We start from the raw sequence: 15,007 nt of genomic DNA on the forward strand, positions 1-15,007 counted from the left end.
CAATTCATGTTTTTATTCGGTTAACAAATTACTCAGCTCGCGGTTGCTGTCGAGGCGATTAAAAATCAGGATATACAGGACAATCATCCTGCCAGTAGTCCTTTAAGGTAGCGAATCGTGGTCGCTTACGTTACGGGACGAAAAGAAATTTAGGGTTTTCGAAAAAAAAGTTCTTCGTAAAATCTTCGGTGCAAAACGCGATGAGGAAACGGGCGAATGGAGAAAACTCCATAACGTTGAAGTACATCGATTGTACAACAAACCGGATATTATTAACGTCATAAAATCACGCCGATTTAGATGGGCTGGTCACGTGGCGCGCATGGGGGAGGATCGAACGGCGCACAAAATATTGGTCGGTATACCGAACGGGAAATGACCACTAGGTAGACCGAGACGTAGATGGGAGGATAATATTAGAAGAGACCTGAAAGAAATAGGATACGAAGACCGCGAATGGAAGGATCGCGCACTGGGATGGGAACAATGGCGGGATTAGGTATTTGCGGCAATAAACTTCCGAGTTCCTCTAATGTCAATTAATAATAATAATAGTAGTCTGTTCAAAAGATTATATAATTATATAATTACAGTACTATAGTGATATGAATAAAAGTAAATAGTAAAGAATAAATAAAAGTGCGGTTATATTTAGTATTGTGTAGTTTGTTCAAAAAATGATTTAAGGATGTAATCACAGTGTTATAGTGATATGAATAAAAGTAAATAGTAAATAATAAATAAAAATAAGGTTATATTTAAAATTTGTGTAGTTTGTTCAAAAAATGATTTAGGAATATAATTACAGTATTATAGTAATATAGATAAAAGTAAATAATGAAGAGTAAATAAAAGTGAGGTTATATTTAGATTACGTAAATACGATTGCTACTAATTTATTGGTTAGGAACTGACCCGAACCAAACTACGGTAAGTTTTTTACTTCCGAAACTTCCTGACCATCTCCAAACATAATATTTAGACTCTTTTGTTTGTTTCGATAAAGAGTATTCTTCGAGAGGTTTTATTGTTAGTGAGATGAAACATTAGAAGACAGATGCTTTCAAGTAATGTCGGTCAATCAAACAAATTCCATGAGTTTTCGGTAAGAGAAACGATTTCTTTCATTCTACGAATGTCAAGACTACTGTGGCGTGAAATTATGCATGATTTCTCGCTTTAAAATGTATCATACATACAATCATACACACAATTGAGCCGTTTATTTTATAAATGGCCTAAATTCATTTCTTTTTTTTCCATAAAATGAATTTTTCAGACAGTAAATTTCAGCTGTTACATGTTTTTATGGTTAAAAACAAAAAAATTGACATTTGAAATTAGGTTATTTTTAAAATAAATTTTTTCAATTATACTCTGTTATCATATTTATTATTATTAATCTTAAGTATAAATATAATTAATTAATAATAATATTTATTATAACTAATTAAATAATATTTATTATTATTAACATAAAATAATATTTTATTATTATAACCTAAATAATATCTATTCATTACTAATTAATAACAAAATAAAAATAATAATAATGAAATAAACTAATAAAAGAATATTTTATTATTACTATTTAAATAATATTTATTATTATTAAAAATTTATAATAATAATTATCCTAATTATACTATTCAATTATTTTATTAACTAATAAATATTTTATATACTATTAATTAAATAAATAATATTTTTGTATTACTAATAGAATAAAAAATATGACTAATACAATTATTAAAATAATAATTTATTATTACAATTTCAATAATATTTATTATTATTAATAATTTATACTATTAATTAAATAAATAATCTAATCTTTTTATTATCTAATTGCATATTTTTTAAACTTATTACATGATGAAAAAATGTGTAAAAAAATTCTAATTTATTCTTTCGTAACTAAATTTCTATCTAAAATGTCATATTTATGGAGCGTGGTTTCTTGTTTACGCATAGTTCACGTCGAACTTAGCAGTTGAGTATATTTAACAATGTTGCAGAAAATTTAGCACGTAACTAAAAGGTTAATGTTAGACCTGCCGTGAGAAAGGTGACATAAAGTCGACGAAAAGTTTTCTTTCTGGGACTTTTAACCCGTGGAATATTTTTACCAGATATTGTAGCATCTTTATCAACCATATGTTATGGTTGATAAATTCTTATGAGCATACCTGTAAATTTTACAATTTAAACGTGACCGCGTCTAGTGTATCGCATTTGTTACTCGTTGTTTTCCAAAAATTACTGTTATTTTAAACCCTCATAACGAAATAATTATTAAATCGATTTGAAAGTATAAATATGAAGTATTTTCTCTATAGTATGTACAATTGAATTACGTTTTTCAATATTTATATAAATAATAATAAATATAATTGTTAATGAAAATTATATTATATTGCTACGTGTTTGTCTTTCGATATGGTATTAAAAATATTTATTTGATAACAGCTTTTATTTGCGTGTAAAAATTCTTGACAGATCTTGTTGTAAATTACTAATTGGCTGTAAATTGTTTATTGAAGTTTTATTTAATAAATATAAAAAAGAATTAGCTATTATTTCATTTAGTATTCACGATATTGTACATCAATGTAGAAACGTAATTGTCATGATGCTACATTTTATATATTACTTTAATTAATTACAAAAAAATTTTAACATAATATAAGTTAGTTAATAAATAATTAAAAAAAATAATATATTACATAAACATTTTTTTTACTTAATATTTATTATTATTTAATTTGTCATAATACTTAATAAACATAAACATATAAATTTACTTTCAGTGATAATTACATGAACGACCTGAAAACACTGCAAATATAAATTTTCAAAAATATTAAACTACATTCTAATATTTTGGCCATGTTTTGATGATTTGTGACCATTGCCAGTCGATCTGAAACGTCTAGTCATTAATTTATCTTTTATTTTTTATCAGCAAACATTGACTTATGGGTCACAATTTACACTCACCCTACAACCCTTTGACATGAGAACCCATTGCTTCAACAAACAATACCAAAAATCTCATTAATGTTTAAATGCATTTACTGTTTCTTACACCTTTAAATGTTCATTTCTTTTCTTTGTCATCGATTTTTTAACACGTTGAATGTTACAGAGGTAATTAATGAATCATTTTAAATTGAAATATTAAATTAATTTATATATTAAGTAAATTATAAAAACACTAAACACAAAATAATACAACAATTAGAATGAAATTCATAATATAATTATGCTAGAAATAAATATAAAAAGCAAGGTTAGTTATGTCATGTAAATCTGAAAAAAAAACGTGAAATAATTGAATTGTAATACAGCGTCATCTATTGAAAACTTACAGAGCCTAGAGAATTAGATAACCTCCAAATATAATAAATATATAATTAGAATGGAATTACATAAAATAATAATACAAAAAGAAAAAAATACAAAAATACAAAAATAATACAAAAAAAAAAAATATCCAAATAATACAAACAGAAAAAAATAGAAGAAGTAAGGTTATGTCATATGTAAATTTGAAAAAAACGTATGACGTGAATATATCAAGATAATTGAATAGATGAATTGAATTGTAATACAATAGCTCTCTATTAAAAACTTACAGTACCTAAAGACCTACATAACCTTTGAATAATGAATCCATAAATTAGCAATAAAAAATAAAAAATAATTGCGATAAAAACTATCCTATATTTTAAGTTAAAACAAATCATACAAAATAAACAAAATTTCATTAAGATCTGTTCAGTAATTTCAAAGTTACTAAGGGACAAACATTTTGACACTAAATTTTTATATATAAAAATGTTTGCAATCGACTACTGCGTTCTTTACGATCAAAATATGCGTCTAAATATGAAATTTGCGTAATATTTAACGTATTGAACAATTTTTTTTTTTACCTGTGTCAATTTGCAGGGCATTTTACTTGAAACAGGAAACCCACTAAAGAAAAATGGTTGAGTACCTCTGGTTTAGTTAGACAGAAAAAGAGAAAAAAAACTAGAAGGGGGAATAAATGATAACGAGTCTCATCGTTACCTCGATCAGGAAATATCTTTATCCTTATCGGTTCAATCCTGTGACCTTAATTTCCTTCGAAATTTAATCCTTCGTTCGTTTGTCAAAGTATTGAACAAGATTTTTTCGAATTTGCACATTTTAAATCGTTTTATAATGTACAAAATGTGTCTCTTTATTCGTCTACATTTGTTTGACTTTTTTTATTTGATTTTTATTTTATTGATTTAACAAAATAAAAATATATCTTACTAATAAGTCAGCTTAAAATTAATTTTGATTGGTTCATCTTGTTTGTTGTATAATAATTTTTAAAAAATTGACGTTCTTACCATAAGTCGGTAAAATCACACGGATGATCGCGTAGGTTGATTTTTCAAAATGGCTTCTTTATACGAATTCATAAACATTCGCGATTCTAAACGTGTTATTTTTTTTTTCAAGCATCATATCTGTCTCTTTTTTTTTTTAGTTTTACTTGCTGCCTTTCCTTTTTTTCGAATTCAAGCCAGTTATTTCATGTAGACCCGAAAATTAGATCGGTTTAAGTTAATTATGCTGATATTTACGGGAAAACCCCTTTTGAAATTAATTTGGTTGCGACGATATAGTCTAGAAACTCGAGAACGGAAACTTTTCTAATCGACGAACGAATTACCCTTTCTACCCCCCTCCCCCTGCCCACCCCCATTCCTACTCGATTCTAAATCATTTACCGAAAAAAAAATAAAACGAAAAAGAAAGAAAAAACAGATACGACGAAGATGAGCTAACCTAATTGTCTTGATATCTACGTTATTTAATCGATGAATTTTTCTATAATGGGATTTTAAAATATATTCTTGAAACGAGAAGAAAAATGTTGTTAGAAAAAAAAAATCATATAAATCTACATTACCAAACTTGATATCTATATTTGATTCTTATGAATAATAAATGAGGAAAAATGACAAATCTTTAGGATATGCTTGAAATTAGTTATACTATAATTCATTTATATTCAGTCAAAAATCATTAACTTAACACACTATCGGCGGGTCGGGTGGTTCTACCCGTTTTACAGACTGGCGCTGGTCGGCGGGTCGCGTATTAATACGTTTTATGCAGAACGTAAGCTAAGTTTCAGTAAAACACTTACTAATGCTTGTTTTTTTTGTTCATTGTCACTAAGTTTTGAGCAGGAATGATGTTTTCGGTTGTTTTTTTTGCAAAGCCTGACCAATGTTTAGTCTTAAATTTGTTAATTTTTAAGAAAAACTAATAATTTTATGAAATGTGCTATTTTGACGCTGCAAGTATCGTGCTTATAAAGTAGCATAAATTCAGTTGATCGATTTTGATAGCATTGAGTTTATGTTTTCTACATCTTCAAAATACTATTAGATGTAAAGATATAACATGTTTTCTAAAAAGTGCACTGCTTTTATATTTCGCTCATTTTCGCCCGATACAAGCGTGAGTCAAGCACGCGACGTTCTCGCCGATAGTGTGTTAACATTCGTTAAGTAATCTGATATCAGCTATTGCTCGTTAAACAAATCGTTAATATAGAAAAAAAGTTCCCGCCAATTTCTCAAATTAACAATCTATTTTTAACAATATAATTTATAACAAATATAATCTGAAAGTTAACATGAATTATCTCGAACAAAAAAAAAACAAAACAGATTCTCGTAAAACAAAATATCTTTTCTCAAATGATTAAAAAGATTATGCCAAAAATATTTAATAACATACGAAACGTTAAATTTAAAAAAAATGGCGGAAAACTTAGTTGCAATCTAATTTACAAGTAATTTTGAGCAAAAAGCTAGGTTAGTGAACATTGACGACTTATATGGATTGTTTATTTTGAAATTGATGCAATTTTAAATGCTTACATATTTGTTAATTAAAAAATATTTGTTAATTATATCAAATCTGGCAATGTTTCTATTTATCAATATGTAATTTTATTATATAATTTTTTTTTAGGTTAATTTAATTGACCCATTACCAGCCAATAGCCTATCATTTAGGAGGCATTTTCAATTTTTTTTTTTTTTTAATAATTGAAACTTCAGAATGAAATATATTCGTTGGAACAATGAGATCGTACCTCGTGCTCTATGAAAATATTTAAAATTCCCATTATTTTATTTGAAATCATTTGCAAAATTCAGTTTGAAACTAATAACCTTAGTCGGTCTTGTGCACGTTTTTATTTCTGATATCGCAGATTGTTAACAATACTTCTAAATAACAAACTTTTGATTCAAACTTATTCCTTAGACTTTGTTTGACATATCCATCGAGAAATATTATTTCAAATATATCCTTGATTAAGTATTTTTTTCACTTCAAAATGCAATGTCCCATTTTTGGGACATTGGCGGAATGTATTATGAAATACCTGTCAGAATTTTTTTTTTAGAAATGGGTTCAATAAGAATTTGAACACTTTCTGAACTTATTGCTACTGTCGAAAATATAACCGTAATAAATACTTGAAGTTTGTACCAAATATCGCACCTTTATGAAGAAATTTCATTACTTGACATTAAGACGCAAAATAGTTTCTTGGTTATTTGTCTGGTGTGAAATCAAGCCGTAAAAGACCAGGTTCACAAAAATCAAAAATTGTTCGAGGAAGGGTAAATTTAGAAGTATACTATTACCGAACAGATTATCTCATAAAATCAATAGACACACAGTAAAGATTTTTTTTTGTATTACTTTCCAGAAAACTGTATAAAACAAATATATATTTTTATCTTTTTTTTTTAGTATACTATAGTACATTCCGCCAATGTCCCAAAAATGGGACGAGCTGTAATTTTTTATATTTTAATAAAAAAATAAAAAAACAATTGCTGCAAAAATATATCTAGTTGGTTAGTATGAATATTATTATACAGTTAATTTAATTTTTTTTTTGTATTTTCGTATTGTTGTGGGTAATGGGTTAAAATAATGTATATTTACGAGCAGTAAATGAACTTAAATCACTTTCAAAATTATTCAATTGTTAAATAGATTTAATTTTAATTTTAAAGATGATAGAGTATAAAGTAATGTTTCAAAAAAAAAAAAACAATAAAATGGAAAGAAGAAGAAAATGTAATAGAATGGAGTAGTAGTAAGCTACGGTGACGACTAAACAGAGCGTATAAAGAGACTGGATGAAGAGAATAAGGGTTGAGAGGAAGAGTGGTGGAAACGGGGGTTTGAACTGAGTGTACGAGGCTTTTCTTAAATTCGGAGAGAGAGATAGAGATAGAAAGAGAGAGAGAGAGAAAGAGAGTGTTAGCAGTGTCTACAGAACGGATCGAGCAGTAGCATTCGTAAAAGAGGAAATTTCGACACAAAGGAATCGTTTCGATCAACTGCGATTCCGTAAGATATTGTGTACCCGATGAAACGACGATTTACGTGCACTTTATTTCCCACAGGAATAGTCTGTGTCTGGGTGCATTCACGAGAATAAACAATAAAATGTTTTTTCATTTTTTATTATTTATTCTTTTTTTTTTTTTTTTTTTTTTTATATATAACTAGGGTACTCAGGCCACGCGTTATTGTGTGGTTTTGTTATAAAAAGACATTGATTTAATATACATACAAAATTATTTAATGTTCAGTCAGATTAATGTTCACTAAATAATTTCTCAGAATTCAAATTAGGTATAAAATAACATATAGGTTTTTTATTTTTACATTTTATATATCTCAAATTCGAGTAACATGGATTTTCTAAGCCTAAGTTCACAAATGGATATTTTTCAACTTTCAAACTTATTAAATGAGAAGAAAGAAAGTATTATTTATACGTTTTTAAATTTATTTTAGAATATTAGTTGGATTGCATTGAATAGTTTAGTAATTATATTAAATTAAAGTATTATAACAAAATTACGGTAACACATGGCCAAAGATACCTCGTTTTGTAGTAAATTATAAAAGACATTCAAAATAATACCACAATTAGAATGGAATAAATAAAATAATAATATACGAAAAAAATATAAAAAGCAAGGTTAGTGTTATGTCATATGTAAACCTGAAAATAAAATGAAATAATTGAATTGTAATATAGCGCCATCTACTAAGAAATTACAGAACCTAGATACTTTACATAACCTTTTAATAATAAATATATATTATATAAATAACAATACACAAAATAATACCACAATTACAATATTGATTTAATATAATTCTAAACTATTTAGGAAATTATAACAACACACAAAAATAATACCACAATTAGAATGGAATGCATAAAATAAGAATACTCGAAAATATAGAAAAAGTAAGGTTAGGTCGTATGTAAATCTGAAAAACACGTGTGACGTGAATAAATTGAGATAATTGAATTGAAATGTAGCGCCATTTATTAAAAACTTACAGTACCTAGAGACCTACATAACCTTTAAATAATGAATCCATAAATTAACAATAAAAAATAAAAATAATCGAGATAAAAACTAGTCTATATTCTAAGTTGAAACAAATCACAACAGATCAAATAACTTTCATTGAGATAGGTTTGGGAGTTTCGGAGTTATTAGTGGACAAACATTGTGACACTAAATTTTTATATATAAAGATATACAGTATTACGATTTATATTATAACTTTGGAATAAAATTTTCAAAATTGAATCTTACATCTTAAAATGTGACATTATTTCCCCCTATCCTTTATTTTTTAGTTCGCAAAACGCACGATTACAAACACTTTAAACAATAAACATAACTTTATATATAAAAATTCAGTGTCACAATATGCTTGTCCATTAAAAATTTCGAAACTACTGAACCAATCCTAATAAAATTGTTTTGTTTTGTGCAATTTTTCTCAACTTAGAATATAGGATAGTTTTTATCGTAAAGAACTTTAGATTTTTTAATCTAAATTTTTAGTAATTGGAAGCTTTCAATAGACGGCGCTGTATTTCAATCGAATTATTTTAATTTATTCAGGTTAGAAGTTTCTTTCAGATTTACATACGACATAACCTTACTTTTTTTATTTTTTTTTTGTATTATTATTTTATGTATTTATTCTATTCTAATTGTGGTAATATTTTGTGTATTGTTATTTATGTATTATATATTTATTATTTAGAGCTTATCTAAGATATCAAGGTTCTATAAGTTTTCAATAGAAGGCGCTGTATCACAATTCAATTACTTCACTTTTTTTCAAATTTACGTATGACATAACTAATCTTGCTTTTTATATTTATTTCTAGCATTCTTATATTATGTATTTCATTCTTATTGTAGTATTATTTTGTGCGTTGTTATAATTTACTAAATATTAGGTGGTTCAGAAAGTCGTTTCGTTTTTTACTGACACAATAATGGCATTAGTTGATGCAAACTGACAAAGAGTAATACATGAGATCAATGAGAGGTTAAATTTATCAAATTCAACTATTTATGACCACTTGAAAGGTTTAGGTTTAACCTCGAAGCAAAAATTATCTTCATTTTTACAAAAAAAAAACGAAACAACTTTTCGAACCATCTAATAGCTTAGAATTATTGTAAATCAACACTTTATAACAAAGCCACAGCAAACGCGTGACCGGTGCATCCTAGTATATATATATATATATATATATATATATTAACTTTAGTATAATACAATTCATATTTACATATAATTATATATACAATTTACACACACATTATAACTTTCGAAAAAACTTTTAAATTCTAATCTTTACCTTAAAGCGTAAAATTATTTTCCCCTATCCTTTATTTTTCACTTCACAAAACGTACGATTACAACAAATATTTGGAGGAAAGTAATATACTTTATATACACCCGGTATAAACTTTTGTTCCTAACTTATGTACGCGATACTACGTGATTCATCTTGAATGCTCTCGCAGTATGCGATTGACTCAAAGAGTAGTCGCCTTAGTTGACGTGTCACACCAACTCTTCCCCCCCTCTTTCTCTCTGTCTCTATCTCTTTCAAATTCCGTATAAGTAAGTCGAAAGTTCATTAAACGAAGTTTCACAGGAAACTCCCTTAAAAGTGTGTGTGTGAGAGAGAGAGAGAGAACGAGAGAGAGACAGAGAGAGGATGGTTCCCGTTCGTTTGGAAGTTTCTCCATTGATCGAACGAGAATCTCGTTGTCCGTGGTCGGAGCCTGCCTCGAATCGTTCACGCTCTTTTCATCCCAACAATTCCCCACACCCCCACCCCTACGCCATCCCCACTCAACCCCCACACCCCCCAGTCAACCTTTCTAGATCCTTTGTCAAACGCCATCCTTGTAGAAAGAGATAGACATAGCACATTCATACGTATACAGGGTGACAATCGGTTACCGTTAACATTTGAAAGATTTTTTTACAATGCGCGCGCACAGTGACACGAAAATCTTAACATCGTGAAGTTAGCCGATAAATTTCTGTGTTTATCGTTAATGTGGACACTGAATTCTATATTTAACGCTTTGAGTGCTGAATACTTTTAACTAAAATGTTTTGTAGGAATGAAATAATTTTTTATTAACTAGATTCTAATAATAAATTTATTTATTTATTTATTTATTAATTGGCATCAGGAACTCGGAAGTTCAATCCGGCAAATACCTAATCCCGCCATTGTTCCCGTCCCAGTGCGCGATCCTTCCATTCGCGGTCTTCGTATTCTATTTCTTTCAGGTCTCTTCTAATATTATCTTCCCATTTACGTTTCGGTCTACCTAGTGGTCATTTCCCGTTCGGTATACCGACCAATATTTTGTGCGCCGTTCGATCCTTCCTCATGCGCGCCACGTGACCAGCCCATCTTAATCGGCGTGATTTTATGACGTTAATAATATCCGGTTTGTTGTGCAATCGATGTACTTCAACGTTATGGAGTTTTCTCCATTCGCCCGTTTTCTCATCGCGTTTAGCACCGAAGATTTTACGAAGAACTTTGTTTTCGAAAACCCTAAATTTCTTTTCGTCCCGTAACGTAAGCGACCACGTTTCTCTACCATAAAGGACTACCGGCAGGATGATTGTCTTGTATATCCTGATTTTTAATCGCCTATACAGCAACCGCGAGCTGAGTAATTTGTTAACCGAATAAAAACATGAATTGCCTAAATTGATTCTTTTCTTAAGTTCTACGTTAATTTAGTTTATCTGGTTTATGATCGATCCTAAATACCTTAAGTTGCTGACCCGTTCGGAAATTTTATCCCGGACGACCAAAGTCCCAGTACTAGGCATATTCTGAACTCTATCGGTTATCATATATTTGGTTTTTTCCGCGCTTATTTGCAGTCCCAGATCTTTAGTATTATCTATTAATATTTTCGCGTTATTAATTAATGACCCTTTATTGTCCCCTAACAAAGCAATATCGTCCGTGTATGTCAACAATTGTGTTGTCCCTTTCAACTGTAAACCATCTTTACCTTTCTGCAGTTCTTTGACAGCGAATTCCAGTACTAAATTGAACAAAAGGGGTGACAATGCGTCCCCCTGTTTTAACCCGCTATGGATACTAAAATCTTCCGACATTTGGTTACCTATCCTCATTTTTTACCCCTAGTTTCCTTTAGGCAAAGTTGAACCAGGTTGACCAATTTTCTTGGTATCTTCTGTCGTATTAGGATTTCGAACATATACGTGTTTTATATGAAAATGAAAATTATTTATGTGTTTTTTAATTATTATAATATATAAGGTGGTGATTGATATTAAATAATTGTGAATATCTCTTCGAAATTATTATAAAAAAATAATACAAAACATTTCAACTAAAAGTTTGCAACATTCAAAGGGTTAATCGAATTTTAAATATTTATAAAATTAGTTGAATCTATGAAAAAACAAAATAGAAGATTATTATAAATAAAAATTCATTTCATATATTATTGTTTGATAAGTATAGATAGATTTTGTATTTTTTTGTTTATAATTATTAATCCTATTATTTGTTAATTTTTGTCTTCTTCATTCTGTTAATCCGATTTATGATAAGATTGATTAAGTCAGTACAACTATTTAAATCGTACCTTTAAAGTTCCTAATTAAATATCATGTCAACGTAGTTCCCAGCTGCAGTTAATTGTTCGGTACGTCAACGATATTGGTTCACGCAAACAGCGTTTGTTACCGGCTGTTTGCTAACATAACGTCTTAACAAGTAAACTTATGGTTGTTATCTTATAATTTTGTGTATGTGTTTGTTAAGTTTCACATCAATATGTTGTTCATATATTCTTGTTTTTATTATTCTGTGGTATTCTGTAAAAATAGTCAATTCGTATGTTGTAATACTTCAATATTTCTATTTATTATTTTATTAAATGTTTATTTATAAAAAAAGCGTAATGCAAATCGTATTTACAGAAGTTACTTAAATTGTACTCGATATATCCGGTTGTCTGAAAAGTTCATGTCTATTTTCAGTAGGTGGCATAAAGTTTTTGTTGCTGAAAAACCTGAGAAGTTCTGGAAAGACGACATTTTGAGGTTATTCATAAAGATGGAAAAAAGTTTGTGCAACAGAATTACACTTATATATATATATAATTTAATAAATATACACTAAAAAAAAAAACATTAAATGAGTTGCGTTTTAATCTTTTGTCAACATTGGTACGAACTTTCCGGACAATTCAATATTTTCAAGGATACATTGTTTTTTGTTTTCATTAATGTAGGTTTAATTCGTATTTGTAGGTTATGTTGAAAAATGTTGACAAGACAAAAAAAGTAAAAGTGATTAGTTAAGCGATTTCTAGTACATTAAGTATGATTGGATGATTACAATACGATCTATGTGTTGAAATTAACAAAACAACAAATAAATTCACTTAACTAAATAATTAGTTTATAAATATTACCTTTTGTTTTGTTATTGTTTGAATTTTATTCTTAGGTATGATTTTTCAGGATTCTTATGTCTTAATCGTGTCGATATTAAATTTAGTACGATTTGTAATTGTAATTGTGTATAAAAAAAATTAGAAATATTTCGAATTTTATTAAAAAGATGAAAACAAAATATAATCAATTTTAAATGAAGTTATAAATGTTAAAAATATTTCTTGTTTCTTTATAAAACACACATTTTATTAGCTTATTTTCTTATGAGATGCGACTTAAACAACTTTATCCTATATACAAGGTGTTCAAAAAAGATGGTAATAAACTTTTGCATGATTAATTTATATTTGTAGGTTATGTTGAAATATATCGACAAATCAAAAAAGAAAAATTAAAAATAATTGTTCGTGGAATCTTCGTACAAAAAAAGATTGTTCACAAAACAATTAAATATTCAACAAGGAAACAATAATGTAAAATAATAATTGTTTGATCTATGTACTTGATACGTGTCAATAAATGAGCTGTTAATTTTGAAAATGTAGAAAATACATTTTATGAAATTGATATCATTTAGATAAATTTTTATTACAAATAAACATAAAATATATGTTTTGAATTAATTTAAAAAATAAATGTATTAACATATAAAATAAATTTATTATTACTTACGCGCGAATATTTTTTTAAAACTATTTAAATTAAAATATTTAGCAATAACATAATATAAATTTGTTCCATTTTCAAAATCAACGACTCAAATATTAAGTTTGGGGGTTTATTTTTGTTTAAATTTTATTTTTAAATATACTTTTGATTTTAGTTGGTACCAGGACCTTGAATTCTTAGTCTATTCGATATTAATTCATTACAATTTGTTAATTATTTATAAATACGTATAAATATTTCTAATTTTATTTTAAAAATTATTAATTTTTATTTTATTAAAAAAAAAAAAGAAAAAATAAGTTTATTTTGTTAATTTAGTTATTTATAATAATAATTAATATTCATTAGTTAACATAAGTTAATTAATAAATATTAAATAATAATAATAACATTTATTTATAAATTTAAAATAATAATTAACGTTTATTATTAAACACAATTAATATTTAATTATTTTTTCTAAATTATATCAATTTTAATGTATAATGAATAGAAATGAATTAATTTTAAATAAATAAATATTAAATATTAATTATAAATACTACAAATATTTATTTTATTTATTTCTTTTATTAATAAAATTTCACATTATATTTATTTATTTATTTTTCTATTTATCCAATAATTCTATCCGTTAATAAACAAACAAATTAATTAATCGATAAATAATTACTTCTTCATCGTAACACAGAAAGAAAGAGTAATAAAAAAGAGAGAGAGAAACAAAAATTGAAAAAAGATGAAAGATATAAACATAACTTATCATTATTATTATTATTATTATTATTATTATTATTATTATTATTATTATTATTATTATTATTGAAATTATCAAACGAGCGTTATAATTGCTAAGCCATGTTGTTACGTTCATTTTGTTGTTATATCCCACTCTTTAGAAATCCTCCTTCCTTTATACACATCAACTTTTAATTGCCTAATTGACAAACCCTGTAAAGTGTAGTTCAAGTTTAAAGCCCTTTTAAAGTATACTACTAAAGGATTCCTTGTAGTCTTCTTCTCCGTACACCAAATGTATAATATGTACGTATAATATATAATGTATATGCGTTTTGTTATAGACTTGACTTTATCCCCCCCCACCCTCTTCCACATCCCCAACCACTCCTTCTGCACCTCTCTTGTGTTCATCTTTGATATTCGTCGAAAGTAATAATAATCTTAACGTTGCCCTATTCGTTGAAGTTATGAAACTTCTCTTCTATTCATGTTTTTAACACTATGAAAATTAATTAAATATTAATTTGAAATAATAAAAAAAGAAAGAACAATAATATAAATATATATATAGTGTTTATTTTTTATTCGTTAAATTCATTATTAAAATTTATATTTAAAAATGATTAGGACGTTACTGTAAAAACTTTTAAAATATAATCTAAATATATAGAAAAACAAATATAAATCTATATAGAACTTATTTCTA

At 26.9% G+C, this 15,007-nt stretch overlaps 1 protein-coding gene across 6 annotated transcripts in view; it reads left to right on the forward strand.

The window, feature by feature from the left end:
- LOC107071877 (uncharacterized) overlaps nt 1–15,007 on the forward strand; it is a 144,408-nt gene that overhangs the window by 92,209 nt on the left and 37,192 nt on the right. The window lies entirely within an intron of this gene.

The sequence above is a fragment of the Polistes dominula genome, unplaced genomic scaffold, assembly GCF_049000335.1.
Source record: "Polistes dominula isolate Pdom_NZ unplaced genomic scaffold, Pdom_raw_medaka contig_78, whole genome shotgun sequence".
NCBI lineage: Eukaryota > Metazoa > Arthropoda > Insecta > Hymenoptera > Vespidae > Polistes > Polistes dominula.